The sequence below is a fragment of the Siniperca chuatsi genome, linkage group LG20 (assembly GCF_020085105.1).
Source record: "Siniperca chuatsi isolate FFG_IHB_CAS linkage group LG20, ASM2008510v1, whole genome shotgun sequence".
Lineage (NCBI taxonomy): Eukaryota > Metazoa > Chordata > Actinopteri > Centrarchiformes > Sinipercidae > Siniperca > Siniperca chuatsi.
Window position 1 is genome coordinate 3229268 of NC_058061.1, and position 18041 is coordinate 3247308.

General features: G+C 40.6%; 1 protein-coding gene across 3 annotated transcripts in view; it reads left to right on the top strand.

The window, feature by feature from the left end:
* Window positions 1-18041, top strand: part of LOC122867720 (galanin receptor 2a) — a 119860-nt gene that overhangs the window by 92980 nt on the left and 8839 nt on the right. Inside the window, exons 2-3 of one of the 3 annotated variants that reach the window (XR_006375976.1) lie at window positions 534-666; window positions 15879-15989. The exons of 1 other annotated variant lie outside the window; for it this stretch is intronic. The gene's annotated coding sequence lies outside the window, so the exon portion shown is untranslated. The remainder of the gene's footprint in view (window positions 1-533; window positions 667-15878; window positions 15990-18041) is intronic. One more of the 3 variants, XM_044178875.1, reaches the window with a different exon arrangement.

The following is an 18041-nucleotide window of genomic DNA, read 5'->3' on the forward strand; positions in this document are numbered from 1 at the left end:
TTAGTGTTAGAATGGAGTTGTTTGTGACTTTATGTCAAAGTAGCCGTTGAGTGGGTTGAAATGATTTCCATTATCATTGGTTTTTTGTCGATCTACTCAGTCATCCTTTCAATTTGGAGTTTTGTTTCAAATCCAACAGTAGAGCAGGTAACTTTTAGAAAGTATCTTCATTTATGAAATTGTGTTAAATTCCTCAGAATAACTGCAGGCATGTGCTTGGACTCTGATCTGATTTAAACAGATTTATTGGATGTGAGCAATGACTCAGATTTTCCTTCATGTGTGAGAGATCTACAGTACTTCCTCTGCAGAAGGGTGGTCTTGTGTGTTGTGCAAATCCTTTTGATTGGTGAGAAGGTTCCATGGCATCTGCCCAGATATATTTGGATTTATTCCTTGATTTCAACATAGATATTATGATGTAAAGTCTGCTCAGCAGGAGCAATGCATAATGTCACCGTTCTTCAGGCCTCAGGTGATATTCCTCTTGACTGATGTGATCTGATTTTGTCACATGTCTGGACCGGTTCCAGGAAGATGTTCAGGGGCGACATCAGATCAAACAGGCGCCAGAAGAATATGGCCAGCAGGATTGGGACTGGACTCGGAGCTCAGCTGTGAGGGCCGCGACCTCTTCAGTCTGGGGGGAGGTGAACAGAGAAGAAGGTCAGTGCCAGGGGCCTAATCCATTTCTTTGGCCCCTCTCTTCAGGGGCTGTTGTCAAGCCTCAGGGTAGGCAACTGTATCAACACGATCTAGGGCTTCGTGTGGTCTCGTTCACCCAGACCCCTCTGAACAGTCACCAAAGCCAACTGTGCACATCGAGCAAACACAGGGAAAAACAGCAGACGCTGAATAACTATCGCCCTCGGGGGGGCGGCTTTTTGGGGTTGCGAATGGATGTCAGAATGGGCTGGAAGGAATGCTTTAAATGCAGGCAGCACAGAACTGCACACGTGCAGATTCGGGTGTGTTTTGGCAATGGTGCACAGATACAAGATCATTAACAGAGAATATCAAATACTTGACCTCTCCATAATATTATAAATACAATGTTATCACACAGCTTGACTTTTAGACGCATTTAATAGTTGAAGAAAATGAAACTGTGTTAAAATTTTGTCTTTGTAACAAAATAGCATTAGAAAGACAACTGAATAAAAAATGGAAAAGTTAAAAAAGTAGGCCAAAAAAAAAACCTGTATAATAAAAAATATCTATAAAATCAATAATATTGGAAGCTGTAATGAATATATCTGAGCTGTTTTATAATATAATGTATAGCATGATTGACAGACAAAGCTGGAAGAACATGAAAGACTTTTGAATGGCCAGTCTGACAAACACTGAGCACTATTTATGGCAGCACTCATTAGATCAATTATCCTGCACAGCTCTGGGATCAGCTGATCATGTTTCTGTTACAACAGTCACGGTGACTGGTCGCAGTGTGTTTGGTATTTGCGTTTTATCATGCACTCATAATAATATGATAACATTACAGAAGTTGTCTGAGTGGGCATTAAAACGTGTGCTTATACAATTTTTCTTCATCCAAAACATAATTTTTCACAGTGGAGACTCGTTTGGTTTTTAGTTACATTCCCATTCATAGTTACACTATATTACACAGTCTGGTTTTCCACAACATGGGCTTGTTATTGTGTAACAAGCTAATTATTCCAAATAAAATATTTATTACATATAACATAGTTGCACTGTTTTAATGCAGGGCTGATTTCAGCCTGAAAGCCCACTTACCTAGCAAAGTTAAAAACATGTTTGCAATGGTTCACTGCAAAGATATCAAAACGTCTCATTTAATTTCATTTCTTTGTTGATCAGGACAACATGCATGATTCAACCTTACTGTAAATGTGCCAGTGTTAGCCAGCTGGCTACTTTTCAGCTTCAATCTTTTGGCATGACATGTTCAACCAAAGAAGTGACAGATTAAGAAATGCAAACGCTGAAGTGACAAAATCAGAATACCCAGGACGGTACACAAATCATGCAAAGCAAAAGGGAGAAGCAAAAGATGGGTGGGACAATTCAATCGCCCCATCCTCTGCTCAGTACATGCAACATGTAATGCAGTATAGAGCAACAGAACATAAATTAGCAATATAGTTATTAAACAAATTAGCCATACAGAGCAATGAGATTTAGGTAAAGTAAAATGTTAAGAAGTGACTAAGAAAGAAATTCCCTAATGTTTTGATTTTTAAATAGCCAATGTAATCGGAAATATGGCCTGATGTCTGTTGAACTATGGGAATGTTTTCAAGGAATTACAGAAGTCCCCCCCTGGCTGATGTGCTTTCTGAGCATGGTCCTTTGTAATAATGCCATTTAAGTATATGATGTTGTTTACACAACATCAGCGGAAGGTGGTGTTTCTACTATAAGCCTTTTTCTTGTAACACTATATGTTCAAAAGAGAGTCTGTCATCATGGGCAGTATGGTGACAATAGAAATGGCATGTTGGCTTTTGCTGGTAAACAGTGTGTTATGGCAACACACAGATCAACGTGCAGCATAAATTTATTTTGGTAACCCTCATATCATGATTTCAGAGTGTGTGTAGTGTAGTACGTCTTAACTGGACTTAAGTGGAATTATTTGTGCAGGAGGTAAATTGAGAAATCTGCTGTTCCTACCTGAATTTATTTGATTGATTTGTGCTGATTGACTAGCAGCAAAATATGGCCTGCGCCTCTATAGGGATGGGGATTGAGACCCGGTTCCAAATTTCTCAAAACCCGGAAACCAGTAAAGTCTGAGCGATACGGCTATCGAGACTAGCGTGTCCTATAACTTAACATTATGTCATGTGAGACGAGTCATGTCATTTCAGTCAAATCACTGGTGCACAAACATACATTGATTGTCTAATAAAGTTTCAACTGCCAACCGCCATTAAACTAAACGAAGAAGAATTGAATTGCCTCACGCCCTTGTTCTTAATTTCTCACTTGGTCAATTGCACGTTCAGCCATCCTAGCTAGAAACCAAAGCGCTCAAAGGCTTGGCTACATTTCAGTCAAGCCAAAGTTAAAGCCAAAACGCAGTACCTCCGACTGTTTTTGAGTCGGAACACCGCCAACTCCGGCTGCTGTTGCGGGACAATCATCGTCCTCCACCCAAGATATGCATGGTGCGCGCACCCCAACTTCCCCCAATTAGCAGATCCTGTTCATTGACAATAATAATCCAATTGATAATAATTCAAAAATATGCGATCTCTTAAAGTGACAGTACAGATATTAACACTTTAGTGTGAAAACGAAATACTTATTGAAACATAAACAAAACAGTTTCTTCTATCTGATAGAAGAACATTTGGAGGGCCGAGTAATGAGTGTTTAATGATAGGCCAAATTGTGTTTAACATCGCAAACTTCATTCATTTACATGAAATGTTCAGACATTCATGGTCCCCAAAGGATGAATCCCTGACTTTTCATCCAGCGCCATTATGATGTTGACAGTTTGGGCTTTCAGTGAAATATCTGTGTCAGATGGATTACAATGAAATTGAATACACACATTCATGTACCCCTCGTGATGAATTGTAATAACTTTGACCTGATAACGGTGCTAGATAAAAAATCTGAGCCAGAGTTTTTATTTGTCCAATACTTTGGTTTATGACCAAGTACTTGCTATACTATGTTTTTTTAGCATGCTAACATGCTAAACATTACACCTGCTAAACATCTGCATTTTCATTGTGATCATGTTAGCATGCATTTCACTCAGAGTACAGACTTGTTTTTTGTTTTAAAGTCTCAAGTCAGGTCAATTCTTTAGGCAGTCCAGTCTGAAGTAAGTCAAGTCTCACAACAGTCAACACCCAAGTCAAGTCTCAGTTCTTCATTTTTGTGACCTGAGTCCAAATCTTGAGTCTACAGCTCTGACTCACACGCCTCAGCTCTCCAGACTACACTTGGCCAAGCTTGGTATGAGAGTGCCACTGCGTGATATTGACTTCCTACTGTTCAGACCTCAGGTCACGAATCAGCAGCCATGATCCTGTCCAGCCTCGGGGATCTGTCGTCGCCAGTAGCTCTTATGTTTGAGAGCGTCTCGTTTAAGTCTGAGACCTCCAATGGATCTGGGCCCAGAGGCCTGCCGTGACCCCAGGATGTACAGCAGGAGTTGCAGCAGAGGTTTTGGCAGGACCTGCGGTTCCCGTGCAACTGTTTGCTAATGACCTGCACAGCTGTGAGATCAGGAGGAAATGTGTTGAATAACGTAACATGGCAGGCCAGATTTTCTCTCTCTGACTAAGATCCAAAACATTTTTCTTCTAAGTATTTTATTTTTTATTGTCTCATTGTCAGAGTGAGACTCCATTTGCTCTTTCAAAGCTTTTCTCCATGTAATAGATCATATTCTGTGCTTATTTTACGACTTCCCATCGCCTGCCTTGGACATGACAAAAACCTGGCCAAAAATCAGGCCTTTTTTTGGCAGCTGTACACAGACATAACATTTACATGGACTGTAATATTTCCAGTATTAACTTGATTAAGACAACACCCTGAATAAGAAACTCATGCAAACAGAATTTTCTGATTATACTGACCCGACAAAGGTTATAACTGAATTAAGCCTTGGAGTATTTTAACTTTTACATCAATGAAGGGTGGTTTAGAAATGCAAACAGTCTTAATCAAACAATAACCCTCATTTAAGCTTTTAATGGTGTTCTGGATCACGTACAGCAAACCACCTGTTGCCAGATTTGTCGGTTCAGGCACCTTTTGATCGTGTTGCACAGAAAAAGTGTTGAGTTATTAGATAAATAATAGGCTTCTTTTATCTGCATTATATCATCAAACTGTTTGTCTTTTGCATCTACTGTATATTAGGCTGCCTGGGTGACTTTTTGCATCATGGGGCAAGTTGTGAGCAGCTTTAGGACCAAACCGGAAACCAAACTGGAAACCAAACTGTCAGAACTGCTGTGAGATTCATGTAACGGGTCAAACCACAGTGCAAATGCACACGGGGGGGTAGAGGTATGGTTTACTGACCTACAACAGTGCTAAAAAATGAAGTTTGGGGTGAACACTGGAACATTTTAATGAAGTATGGTGGCAGCACCCTTTGTATAAGTAACCCATCAAAACCGCTTTACCCAAATACTATTTGGAAATTTACAGTAAGATCAATTAGAGTAGGGTCAATAGTCAGATCATAACATAAAGTTTATGGCTTATTCACTTTGTTGTGTGGACTGTTTGATGCTCACTGCCCCAATGAACCGCGTGAGCTCTGCTGAGGTAACCTTTGGGCAAGGAAACTCTTATTACAGTTTATCATGGTTGACCTGAACTGATCCAGTCAAATGGATCATTCAGAAAATAAAATACAGATCTGAAAGGCATCAAAGGGAGAAAACTAATTCTAACAACACTACAGTAATATCAATATCTCTACTCTGCACTGTTGTCTGGCCAAGACAACACTTTTTTATTCCTTTGATTTGTTTTTTGATAGAAATGCATCCAATCTGAAAGATATCTATCAATGCCTGATATTCACCTGCAGTGCTTCACAAAAGAGAACTTTTAGTGATAAAAACCATTTCATGACAGAACGTGTTTGTCTGGGATCACAACTTGGAATTAATGAACTTGGAAGAAGATTTTTACTGGAGCTCACACCCTACCGAACCCAGAATCAGGGCGTAGACGCAGACTGACGTAGTTGCTCAGATATGGTTGCTTTTTTTTTTTTAAACCTGTGGTGTTGCCTCACCTCTTGGCTTCCTATATTGACAAAGTTAATTCTTCGAGTGGCCCGAAGAGACCAAGAAAAGTCAATCTTTGAAAGAAATGATGAAAATTCTCTGTGCAGCCACTTTGGACTAGAAAATAATGCTCTGTGTTTGATTATCCTGATCAAAATAACATGCAAACTATCAAAGCAGAGCTGTGATTAAATTAATCTTTTGAGAGAAACTAAAGGTGTGTGTGCTACTTATGTAAGTTTTTCTTTTGTCTTCTGTTCTGGGCTTTTATAACAAGCCAACACTAGACATAATGCTTTTAGGTCAGACAGCAGAAACACAATGCCCTGAAACAGTTAGAGGCATCATTCATCGACAGTCTACATGCTTACAGCTGGAGCTGTATTAGCTCTGCTTTCATGTGCTTTCAAATATCTCTCTGCTCACTTATGTATCTTTTTACTGCAACGATTACATCTTTAAGGAGGGGAAACTGACCACCTTACTTTGGCAAAAAAAAAAGGAAATTAGGAATGGCATTCAACACAACAGGAAGACAAAAGGACAGCAAGGGGTCAGGATAAGATTAAGGGCAAAAACAGGTGTATTACTGCCCTGTTTAGTAAATAGTGAGATCCAATCTCTCGGCCTTCCCGTTCCGCTGTCTGTTTGAGGGTAAATACCACCATGTGGCCGTGCAGAATAAATAAAGAAAGGACAGAACACTTTTGCCCGGGGAGCAGGACTACTGTAATAACAATCCAAAATTAGAGTGCCCATTGGTTGATATGAAATATCCTGTAGTCCTCACTAGCTCAATCTATCATCATACCTCATTATGGAGAAATCCAAACAGTCAAGTACCCGATGTTTGGGTGTTTTTACACCACCAGTCTTGGACTCACAGATGTGTACGCTTTGAGCGCCTGGTTGCATGCAAAATGACATAACGTTGACAGCACATGCTCTTGCATTACGCTCGTGTGTTTGGGAGTGTTTTTCACTGAAGTAGATTACACTTATTTTCCATGCTGCTCATCCCTGTGATGTATTATCCACCTAATTCAACTGATTATGAAGCCTTGTTTAATGTATTTAATCACTGACTTAAGATAAGTCTGATTCCACTTTGTGTCTCTTGTTGGGTAGCTTTTTCTAGGAATCTACTTTGAAGTGGAAAGCCTCTTTCCTGAGTGCACCTTGCAGAACAGCGCCAGTGGAGGGGACAGTGTTTTAGTGACAACAAAGGACAAACATGACATAAACACACAGTCATGCTGCAAGTGATTTACTGCACCTAGGAAAGAGTGTGCATTTCATTAAGGGTATTTGCTCATCGCGCTTCTTAGATTTTCCTAAAGTCAGAGAAAGAAAGGGGTCGTGTGTGGATTTGGGTTAGGATGCTGAATTACTCTCCATTGGGAGTTAACTTGGAGGTTAGCTCTCATAGCCTCCAGGAAGATGAGGATGAGCTTTGTGCATACATGTACAACACAATGGCTAAGAGAAATAGCAGCCCAATTTTTTTCCCACCAAGAAGGGGGGGGTTTGGATTGGAAAAGGAGGCAGTTTTTACCTGACCTCCACGTCAAAATGATTACCTCCTGAGAGGAAAAGAAGGAAACATGGAAAACTCTTGCAATGGAAATAAAAATATATGTTCTCATGAAGTCATCCACTGAATTAACATGTTTGGATTTAACTTAAAGGACATTTTTGATTGAGTTGCCATTTGCTGTGGATGCAACTGGAACACTGTTGTTTTCAGTCGAGAGCTTGTTTCTAATTCAATTTAGCTGCTGTAGCTAGGCTTTTTGAGCTGACATTTATATGAATTCAGCAAAAGCAATCCCCATGCAAAAGTCTGATTACCTTACATTAGTAAGAAAATGTCATACCATCACTAACCAACTAATGGCTTTCAGAGAAGATCATCTGATTAATTGAGGTCAGCTTCACAGATGAGCTTCAGGGGTGGATAGTGGAGGGACAGGAAGTGCATCAGTCTTTCTGTTTTCCTCCAAACGTAACTACAACAACTTTAAGCAATATATTTCCCTGCTTTTACTGTAAATATCTTTTTTTTTACTGGTTAAAGGAACATTGTGCCACCCAATATATTACTATTATAGGTCAACCATAACCACTTTGGTGCCATCATGATGGTTGACAGAGAAATCTGAGTTTTCCTCATCACAGTGCCTACATATACCAGTATGCATTGGAATATCAGGTTCTGCATCCATGCAATGTTGCTAAAATGGGAATAACAGGAAAACCTACAGTTATTTTATCACGTTACATATTTGTAGTAGTTTAACAAGTAAACCCAATACAAATGCATCTATTTAAATTAGCTGTGTTAGTGTTAATATCGGATTTTATTTCAGTGTAACTGCCAGTGATGGTGGCTTTTTGCCACTGGTTTGTTAACACAAATTTAGTTCTTTTCGTCAAGTAGGAAATGATACAGCTTACAGAAAGTCCGACTCCCGAAGACAGGACAAGTTTTTACTGGAAGCAAGTGCAATACTATGAAAACATTACTGGATAGAAAATCAATGATAGTGATTACAAATCTGAAAAAGAAGAGATACCATGAACAAGAGTCAGTACAGTTTTGTAAAAAATATTACAGTAACAAGAAAACTGGATTCAAAAAAACTAACTGTAAAACGTGAAAGCACAAAACTACGGGGGAGAGGTATGGGATAGAAATACATACAGATAGAGAGGGAGAGGAGGAGAGAGGAGCTCAGTGCATCATGGGAAGTCTCCCAGCAGTCTAGGCCTATAGCAGCATAACTAAGGGATGGTTCAGGACTCACCCCTGCCAGCCCTAACTATAAGCTTTATCAAAGAGGAAAGTCTTAAGCCTACTCTTAAATGTGGAGATGTCTGCCTCCGGAACCCAAACTGGGATCTGATTCCACAGGACAGTCCACAATAGACATTTCATGTACTATTACAACATACAATAACTGAGCAATGGCTCTGTCACAGTGAAACAGTGAACATCCACATATTTGCTTATTAGCTAACATGAATACTGGGTAGCTAATGGCTAACCAGGTTAAGGATGGCTTTTTCTTTGGTTTATCTTTTAAAGAGAGTGTCCGGCCCCAGTTATCTTCCCTCATTGCTAATGTCAGCAACAGAACGCAACAAAAATGTAATTCATGCTTTGTCAGTTGACACTCTAGATGGCTGTTTCTCGACAGAAATTTCCCAAATGATTTCCAAACAATGAGGTTACCTTTACTCCTTGTCTACTCCACGGCTGTGTAGCTAAAACAGCACGTTAGTCACAGCTAAGAAAAAAATGACAAAGAAAAATACAAGGAACAAAAGAAATAAGAAAATTTGAGGAATAAATTGAAGAGTAGATTTTTTATCAAAAACCTGATTTTATTCTCCAGCCGAAATGAATAAAACAGCACTCAATCCCGTTTCACACAATGTCCTTATGACTAATACAAGGAAGACAAACTGAAAATCAGCAAAGTGTTGCTTAATACACGTCTGGAGTGGAAACCAGTTTTTTAAGGAACACGTTCTCTTTCCTTCACTGTCCCATGTTTCCTTTCTTCCCTCCACATGCTTTGAGTCCATGTAGAAAATCAGGGGGAGCAGTGGTGGGCAGGTTCTGCAGGAGAGAGAGATAGACTAAGCACAATTAGGGGGCTTGCATTCCTCTCGTTTTTCTATAAATACCCTGCACATTTCCTCTCTTCTGTCTGTGATTCTCATTAAACCAGTGGAAAATCTGCCTGCCTCGCGTGGTAGAGAAAGCCCCTTTATTTCTCTCTGCCTCTGGAAGGGGACATACTGGGTGGCAGTGCTGGTAAGGCAGGCATGTGGGGAGGATAATGGAGCCCTTATAGGCGGCATTCGAGGTAGTGGAGTAAAAAAGAAAATATGTTAATTCACCTGCTACGTGTGGGGTTTGCAGACTTCCTCGGATCAAATAATGCCGTTGCATGGTCGGGCTTTGACTTCTGAGTTCACTGAGTTCATGTGCACTTACAGAGCTGTGAAGTCACTGTCCTCTAAATGCCGGGGTATGCTCAAAAGAGCAAATGCCCCAAAATGGCATATACAGTGACAAAGCCCTCTAGTGGCCGTAGTAATTATGACGGGAGCAAAAGGAGGAAGTCAGGTGACGTTTTTATAGCGTGATAAACTCCGCATGGGGAGGAGGTCAGGATGGATGGATGGTTCACCAAAACAGCAGTTTTGTCACTGACAAATGATGTCGTCCTGCCGATAGAGGCGTCAGATCAGAAAAGTCTATGTGTCGTTCTAAAAGCCAGTAGCAAACGATGTATTTTGTTGTTTAATTTGACTTGTTTTGACTTTGTTTTGAATCTGACTTGACTGTTTTAGAAGTCACTGTAGGGGCAAAAAACCTGCCATCATTGAGAGGGGCCAGTGTGCATCACGTGATGATCCTGGAAGTTGCAATACCCCGTCGGGCCACTATGCCAAAATCGCTTCACATTCCAGCATGTTCCGGCTTGTGTCAAATTTGGAAAGTTACAAAAACTGTCGGACACAGGCCACCCAATATCAACGTCAGAAAGGTGTTTGGGGATGGGAGTTTCAGGCGCTGTTCGACAGTCCGACGCATACTGACCCCTTATGTGACCACATTTAGACTGAACTCAGTAGAACTCAATATTTGCTTAGAAATTAGTAAAAGATGCTCATTCTCTCTACAACCAGGATTAAACTTATTGCAGTCAATCATCAATAGTGTATACAGGCACTAGTGCCAGATAAAATGGCACGTATGCCACATTTAAGATTAGGGCTTGGTTTAGTTAGGGTTAATTTTGCTCAAAGGTTACAACAGAGCAACACCGGAGGTAACAGGAATGGCACCTGGGCCAACCTGAGGGTCAGTTGGGTTGATGACAGAGGCTTTTGGGCGGGGGCATGTAGCTGTGCAGGCCAGAAACTGAGCACTGACCCATCAGTGCACAGACATTAAGTAATGTGGTGGAGTAAGGAGAAACGTCAGCTCTCGGAGCAAAAGGACAGGGGTGGTACAAGAGTGATGAGCCAAAACTGTGAGTGGAGTGCAGAGTTCTGATGTCTTGCTACTGGATTTCTGGGTATTGAAGTTCAAAATTTTCAAATAGTGCCCTCTTGAGACTAGCATGCAACATTGCCTAGTGAAACTGTGATGCAATTCATATACCCTCTTGGCACTTTTGTTTCTTTGCATTTCTTCCATGTTTCCCCCCATTTTAACATACCCTTTTGTGAAATGTGCACAACATGCAGATACAGCATGTCACTCTACATTCTCATGCACAAATTATAATTTACTTAACATTTACAAGTACTCCAGAGGTGCAATATATTTGAAACACAGCACTACCTATTAATCCCATCAAAGCATCTCTTTTGACTCATCTATAGCAAGCAACACAGTCAGGAAATTTTGTATGAACGATGAAATAAATCATTTACTGGCAAAAACACAATAGATTCCTTTGTTGTTCTCCTTTACTAGTATAAAACATAAAATCTGTAGTAAAGTCAGAGGTACACACTCAAAGGGAGGAGGTCCAAATAATTTCAGTGTGTGTGTGAGCTCTCTTAAAAACATAATGTTCTCTGTCACTTTGAAACCAAAAGGTATTCATAGGCTGGAAATATTTTTATGGTCGAAGGAGCGGAAATATTTGACTCAGGTCAGTCTATTCCCTGAAACACCAATCTGGAGCCATATGGACACAATAATAAATGCATACAAGCAAACACTTGATAGCACATCATCAAGCTCAAGTGTATCATAAACCTTTGGACACGAGACGGTAATAATGAGATGAGGAGAGACTGATCGATCCGGCCCGGTGATATGAGGTTCAGTGCATGCTACTCTGACGTCAAGAGAAAACGGAGCTGGTTCTCTCCAGGTCCTGTGGTTTCGGTACTTGAAAGGGACGGTGCAGAGTCCACACGAAAACCCCTCTGAGAAACTCTGCTCCTGCTCCTTCGGTTCTGGCTGTCCTCTGTGTAGCTGCGCTGAACTTTCTTGAACCTGATCACACACCCATGAGACGAGTTTGGTTTCAATAACAGATACTCTAAATATGTAAGAAATGTGACAAACTACTCTGGTGAACGGATGGAAGAAAACCCAAGGTGGAGCTCTACTACATAAAAGGATGGATGGTACATACACAAGAAAGATAAATAATAGACTCAAATCTGAGACAAGAAACTGAACTAAAACTAGGACCATACATACATATAACCCTAACCCATAATTTAACAGTTATAGTAAATAATAGTGGATGATAGTAGATATTGTATATTTATGTGATGGATTTTTATACTATGGTGCGGCATTGGAATTAGCCTACACAGAATAATGAAGAAAGAAGTCTAATACAACAGTCCTGCAATAAATCCTACCTCCATGAAGGCTATAAGAGAGGTTTTAGAGAGGTGTTGATGCAACTTTGTGATCATTTTGCAGGACGTAGTTTGTGTTGCTGTTGAACTGTATTTCATTACACAGAGAGAGATTTCTAATATTTAGTATACCCCATTTATATCAATGAGGATGCACTCAAGACCTCTCTCACAGTTTCAACATAAAACCAAACATTTGAACCTTCATGAAGGTGGAATTTATTGCAGGGCTGTTGTAGTAGACTGCATTTGTTTTAGCTAGGTATTGTAAGGTATATAATACTACAGATATTAATACATATATATAGAATATTGTAATAATAATAAATACTATTTCAGTCAAGGAATTGGTCATTTATAGCAAATGGTTATGTAGTTAGAGGCTCTGCTGTTAGCTCTTAAAGAGTCTGAGCAGCAACAAGTATTCTGCAGGGAGAACTAATGTGAACATCAGACCTTAGGAAAGTCAACAATACAATAAGCTCCCTCCCTGTACACCTGTATGATTATGGTTGGATGATACGAGACTGCTGGTAGCCAAGCAGCTGATGAATGAGCCTTGGGGTTTGGGAGATTGCGGTTGAGTTTTTTCACCATTATCTGACATTTTATAGACTAAACAATTAATTGAAAAGTCAGCTATCAGTTATGATACGTTCTCAAGGAGCATCCATACACATTGAATTTGGGATTTGAGCACCAAAAGTTATCTAATAAACATAAATCCATTGTTTCAATGATTACATTTAAACATGTAATCAAGACCAGCATTACATTGAAATATAGCCATTGAAATGCTGGAGAAACAATGGTTATACTATACGTAACCTAGATGTCTAAAAAAAACCTTCACTTTTCAACCATATTTAGCCTGGCTTTAAGCTTGAAGTCTTTTGATCTCATCAAAACTCTGCCCACTGTGCTCACTTTCCCAAGGTGACATGGCAGCTGTGTCCTTAGAGGTCCCCATCTCATCTGCCACAGCTGCACACACTGTGGACAAGAGGCCATTTTCTCCCCAGTCAAGGTCATTAGGCCTCAATTTTCCAAAATCTGTCCTTTGAACTCAAGATGCCACAGCCTGAGGGCTTCAGTCTGATCACATTTCTTGGCTGCTAAGTATCCCTTTGCCTCCCGAACCCATCACCACCTGATGAAGCCACACACCATCTCGTCTCATTTCTGTTATGCTAGTGATGTGAGAGCACACCTGCGCTCATGTCATCAAGACCTGGAAAGGCTCGCTCGCACGACAGGCCCCTTTTTAGTTCATTACCCGCCGTCCTCCAATCTTTTTACTTCCTGAAAGACCCCATTTGCCACACGTACAACACAGATTTACATGAGCCTCCGAGGGGACTTGGCAAAAAGGCCCCGATGCACTATTTGCACCAAAATCAAGGCAACGTAATTCCAGGCTGCCCGAATATCACCCAGAGGTCAGTGGATCTAGTGGGGGGTTGAAAGAAGAAGTGACGTAATGTGTGCGGATGTGCTCTTGTCTTAGTTCTGCAGGGGAAGCTGGTGCTGAGTGGCTATGTGCGGGGAACCAAGGCGAAAAATACACATATTTGTTGTTTGAAAGTGCTAATATGCAAACAAGACTAAGAGTCTACAGCCATGCTAGCTGCTCTGAGCTAAATGTTAACGTCAGCATGCTCACAATGACAATGCTAACATGCTGATGTTTAGCAGGTATAATGTTTACCATGTTAACCATTGGAGTTTAGCATGTGAGGATGCTAACATTAGCTAATTAGCAGTACACACAAAGTACAGCTGAGGCTGATAGAAATGTCATTAGTTTTGCAGGTATTTAGTCATAAACCAAAGTATTGGACAAATTGCAATTTAGACCTGATGATGGCGCTAGATGCAAAGTCAAAGGTTTACCACAGTGACTACAATTCATCCTGAGGGGAACATGAATGTCTGAACCAAATTTCATGACAATCCATCTTGTTGTTGAGATATTTCAGTCTGGACCAAAGCGGTGGACCGACACTGCCGTCCCTCGAGCCATGACGCTAGCACGGCTAAAAAACTTTTCTTTTTAAGTTCTGTCATTATAGAAGACAACAGATGGGACATTATGACTTTTGCTAGCAACACATCCTCGTTGAACACAGTATACAGTATGCATCAATACACTTGTCACCTGTGAGGCTAGTACTGTGACTACCCACTTTAGTATTAGTACAATAATGGTATTTAGTGTTGGAAAAAGTATTTTTAAATCATTAGTTACAGCCTTAGTATGAATTCCGAGTCCTTATCCTGTGTCCCTGTGTTAGCTGCTCAGTTATCTCCTGGTATGTGCCAAATATATCTTATTAGAGTACTTTTATAGCAAAATCCCCCTCTTTTCTCTTCCTGTAAAACATTCAAATATGATTTGGGGTGACTAGCTAACCACGCCCATCATATTAACCCACACCTGACCATTAGCTCGAGGCTTATAGCAGCTACCAGAGCGATGTCATGGATCAAAGGTGTGTGATTTGATCTCGGTTAACAAAAACTTTGTTTGCATTTCCAAAAGCGTATGGTTGAGGTCCAATTCTTCTTCATCTTTTAATTCATCAACAAAGCAGGTGGGAGAGGTGTGCAGAGTGGCTGCATTCTCCCGGTGGTGAGTCCAGCCGCTGAGCTGACACCAGACTGCCCGGCCAGACGGAGTCCGCTGGCGGATGAAGCAGCTACTGCTCCTTTTTATGAGTCTCCACTGCTGTTTAGCTCAAGTCTGGTAGAATCATTTTGGTGTATTATTACTAACTGTGTGCATGTGCAGTACATGTGTGTGTTGTAATATTTAAGTAGCTAAAAGAAAAAGGTCTCCATGGCCTTACAAATTACAGCTTTTAATGGGATGAAGGAGGTTTGACAGTTGGCTGACTTTAAACACTGTAGGAATCGGAAGTCAAGCCATTTAAGTCGTATTTAAATAATTTCTTCATTAAGTGTGACACTATGATTGATTTCTTTATTTTCTAGAGGAGTAGGTTGTGATCAGTTCAGAGTAGCACATCGATGTGGTCCCTGTTTGTGATCCTGGAGACGATCAAAATGAGAGGAAAATGTGACATCATGAGGCATACCATAAGTCAAGACAGAAAGTTTGTGGTTGGACATGTTTTTCAGTAGTTACAGAAGCCTGAGTCGCGTGTGCCTGCCTCCTTTGTGAATCATCTGTATGTGACAATATTCACTTTCAGTTTTACAGGGGTTTTTTTGGGGGATTTTAGTTGATTTTCTTGCAGCTTTTTTTTTTTTTTTTTTTTTTTTTTTTTTTCACTTGTGCCAGATCTTGTGGTTTTCGCATGACGAAAGTCCGCAAGCACAGCCTTTTCCGGAACGGGGTGAACAGACTCGGCCAATAGGTCCTTGAGTTTCCACCGCATAACAACAATGTTTCAATTTGTCTAATCGGGGGTATTTAGGCTAAGTAAACTATCACTCTTCAGGATTTCTGTAGCCACAGCCCAGTCATGCAGACCTCTTATTCAAACCATTTGTGTGCGGTCGAGAGTGGGAGTGGGGAGGGCTGCCAGTAGAGATGACAGGGGGATTGGATAACTCAAGGAGAAAGTCTGGGACGCAGAGAGTGAGAGGTCTTGGCAAGAAGCTAGAAACCACACGCAGCTTGCGTGATTGTGGTTCTCTCACAGCCTTCTGTCTCTGCTTTTCCCCCTTTACTTCCTCTTGCAGCTCTCTGAAGCACCTGCATGCCTCGTCTCTTGACCTTTGTGACCTTTTGAACTTGGCCAGAGAAACACAGGAGTTCTTATGTTGCCTCATCTCACCGGTACAGTGCCGTCCGTAAGTATTCGGACAGTGATTTTTTTTTTTTTTTTTGGCTCTACTCCAGCATATTTGATTTGAGATAAATGACTGTGAGGATTGAAGTGATGTCTCTCAGCTTTAAGGGTGTTTGTATCCATATTGGGTGAACAATGTATGACTCATAGCCCTTTTTACAGTATATAGCCCAAAATCACAAATCAAGGTAAGTTTATTTGTATAGCACATTTCAACAATAAGGCAATTCAAAGTGCTTTACATAAATCACAAAAGCAACATAGGGCAATATAAAAAGACATTTAAAAACGCTTAAAAAGACAAATGCTATCAAGCCTTGGGCTAAAGCTGCCCGTTACACCTACTGTCACAGAGATAGGTTCTTCTCACTTACGAACAAGGCTCTCTAGAAGAAGTACTACCTGCAAAAGTGACACAAACCATTGTACTGAATTAAGAAATAACTTGTTAGCCGACAACTGTAAGCTAGGCTACTAGCTAAACTAACAAGGCAGTAACAAGCTGCCTCCTAGCACTGGAAACTATTTGAAAAATGTAAAGTACCAGAAGCTAAAAGAATATAAACTGCACAGTGAGAAAATAATGGAGTAGATAAAGAGAAGCATGAAGATTAAAACAAAAGTTGAAGAGAGAGAGTAAACAGAGTTTATCAATCTCATGGAAGTCACAGTTTGCATCTGAAAGCTGCTTGCTAGCTCATAGCTCTCTAGTTAGCGGATTAGCGCTCCATTTTCCAGCCAATCAGCTTGCTATTCACAAGCAAGCTTGCTAGCAAGTTACCTCGCTAGCTGGACTTGACGTGACGTCTCTAGAGATTCTTCGCAAATAAGATGTCAAACTTTCTGTCCACTGAAATTGGGGTCTTTGCATGAAAAGGACCACGCTGTTCATCTGATTTGGATGTAAACAACCTCAAATTAAAGCTGATTGTCAGCACTTTAACATCAAAGTAACTTTTTCATTGGTGTAATGTAACAAAGTACATTTAAGTAATGGACTTGTGTAAAGTACAAGTACCTCAAATCCACACTTTATAGCCTTCTACTCCACTAGAAGAGGTAATTCAGTGCTGAATATTGTACTACATTTATTTGACAGCTACTAGTTACCATTTACTTTGCCGACTAAGATTTTACAAACAAAACATAGGATGCATATGTAATTACTATTTTTTCCACCTCCATAATCACCTCCCATAATCTAATGATATAATAATATCATTATAATAAAACTGACAGAGGCCATTTCCCTCTCCGAATAAGGAACGTTTACTTTTGATACTTTAATTGCATTTTGCTTACGTACTTTTACTTTTACGTAAGTAACATTTTCTATGCAGGACAACGAACTTGTAATGGAGAATTTTTACTCTGTGATATTGCTGCTTTTACTTAAGTAAAGGGTCTGAATACTTCCTCCGGCACTTTCAAATCCAATGTGCTGGAGCCAACACAACAAAACATGTGACACTGACCTTATACTTAACAACTGCACTGTAGATACAGGTACGTGCAGTATCAACCCTTAAAGTTGTAATAATACAATACGCGATGGTGCAAAGAGCCACACAATCACCAACACTACCTTTTTATTCGTGAGGTCATGGCACTGCTTACCTTACCCAACTCCTCCATCTCAGTTTCCTGCATCGATTTAGGATCTTAACTGGCCTCATAAAAGTTTGAGAGGGGACGTGAGAGCCAAAATCCAGACCCAGCCAGCAAGTTTTAATGGTACAGGTTTATAATGAAACACTCCTTGAGCCTTTCTCCCAAAGCGCTGACGTTATCCACTGGACACACGCGCATATTAAAAGCGCACGCTATTTATAAAGTGTGGGTCTATCAGCGAGGCAAGGCGGCGGGGAGTTGAGAGGATGTGGAAGGCTGTGTGAGAGAGAGAGAGAGAGAGAGAGAGAGAGAGAGAGAGAGAGAGAGAGAGAAAGTGCTGCAAAATGACCGTTACCTGGAGGTTTATCTGCCTCAGTTACACTGTGGAGTTTAGTCATGAGGGGTTTTGGCCATTTGAGCGGATGAGCGGAGCAGAGCAGAT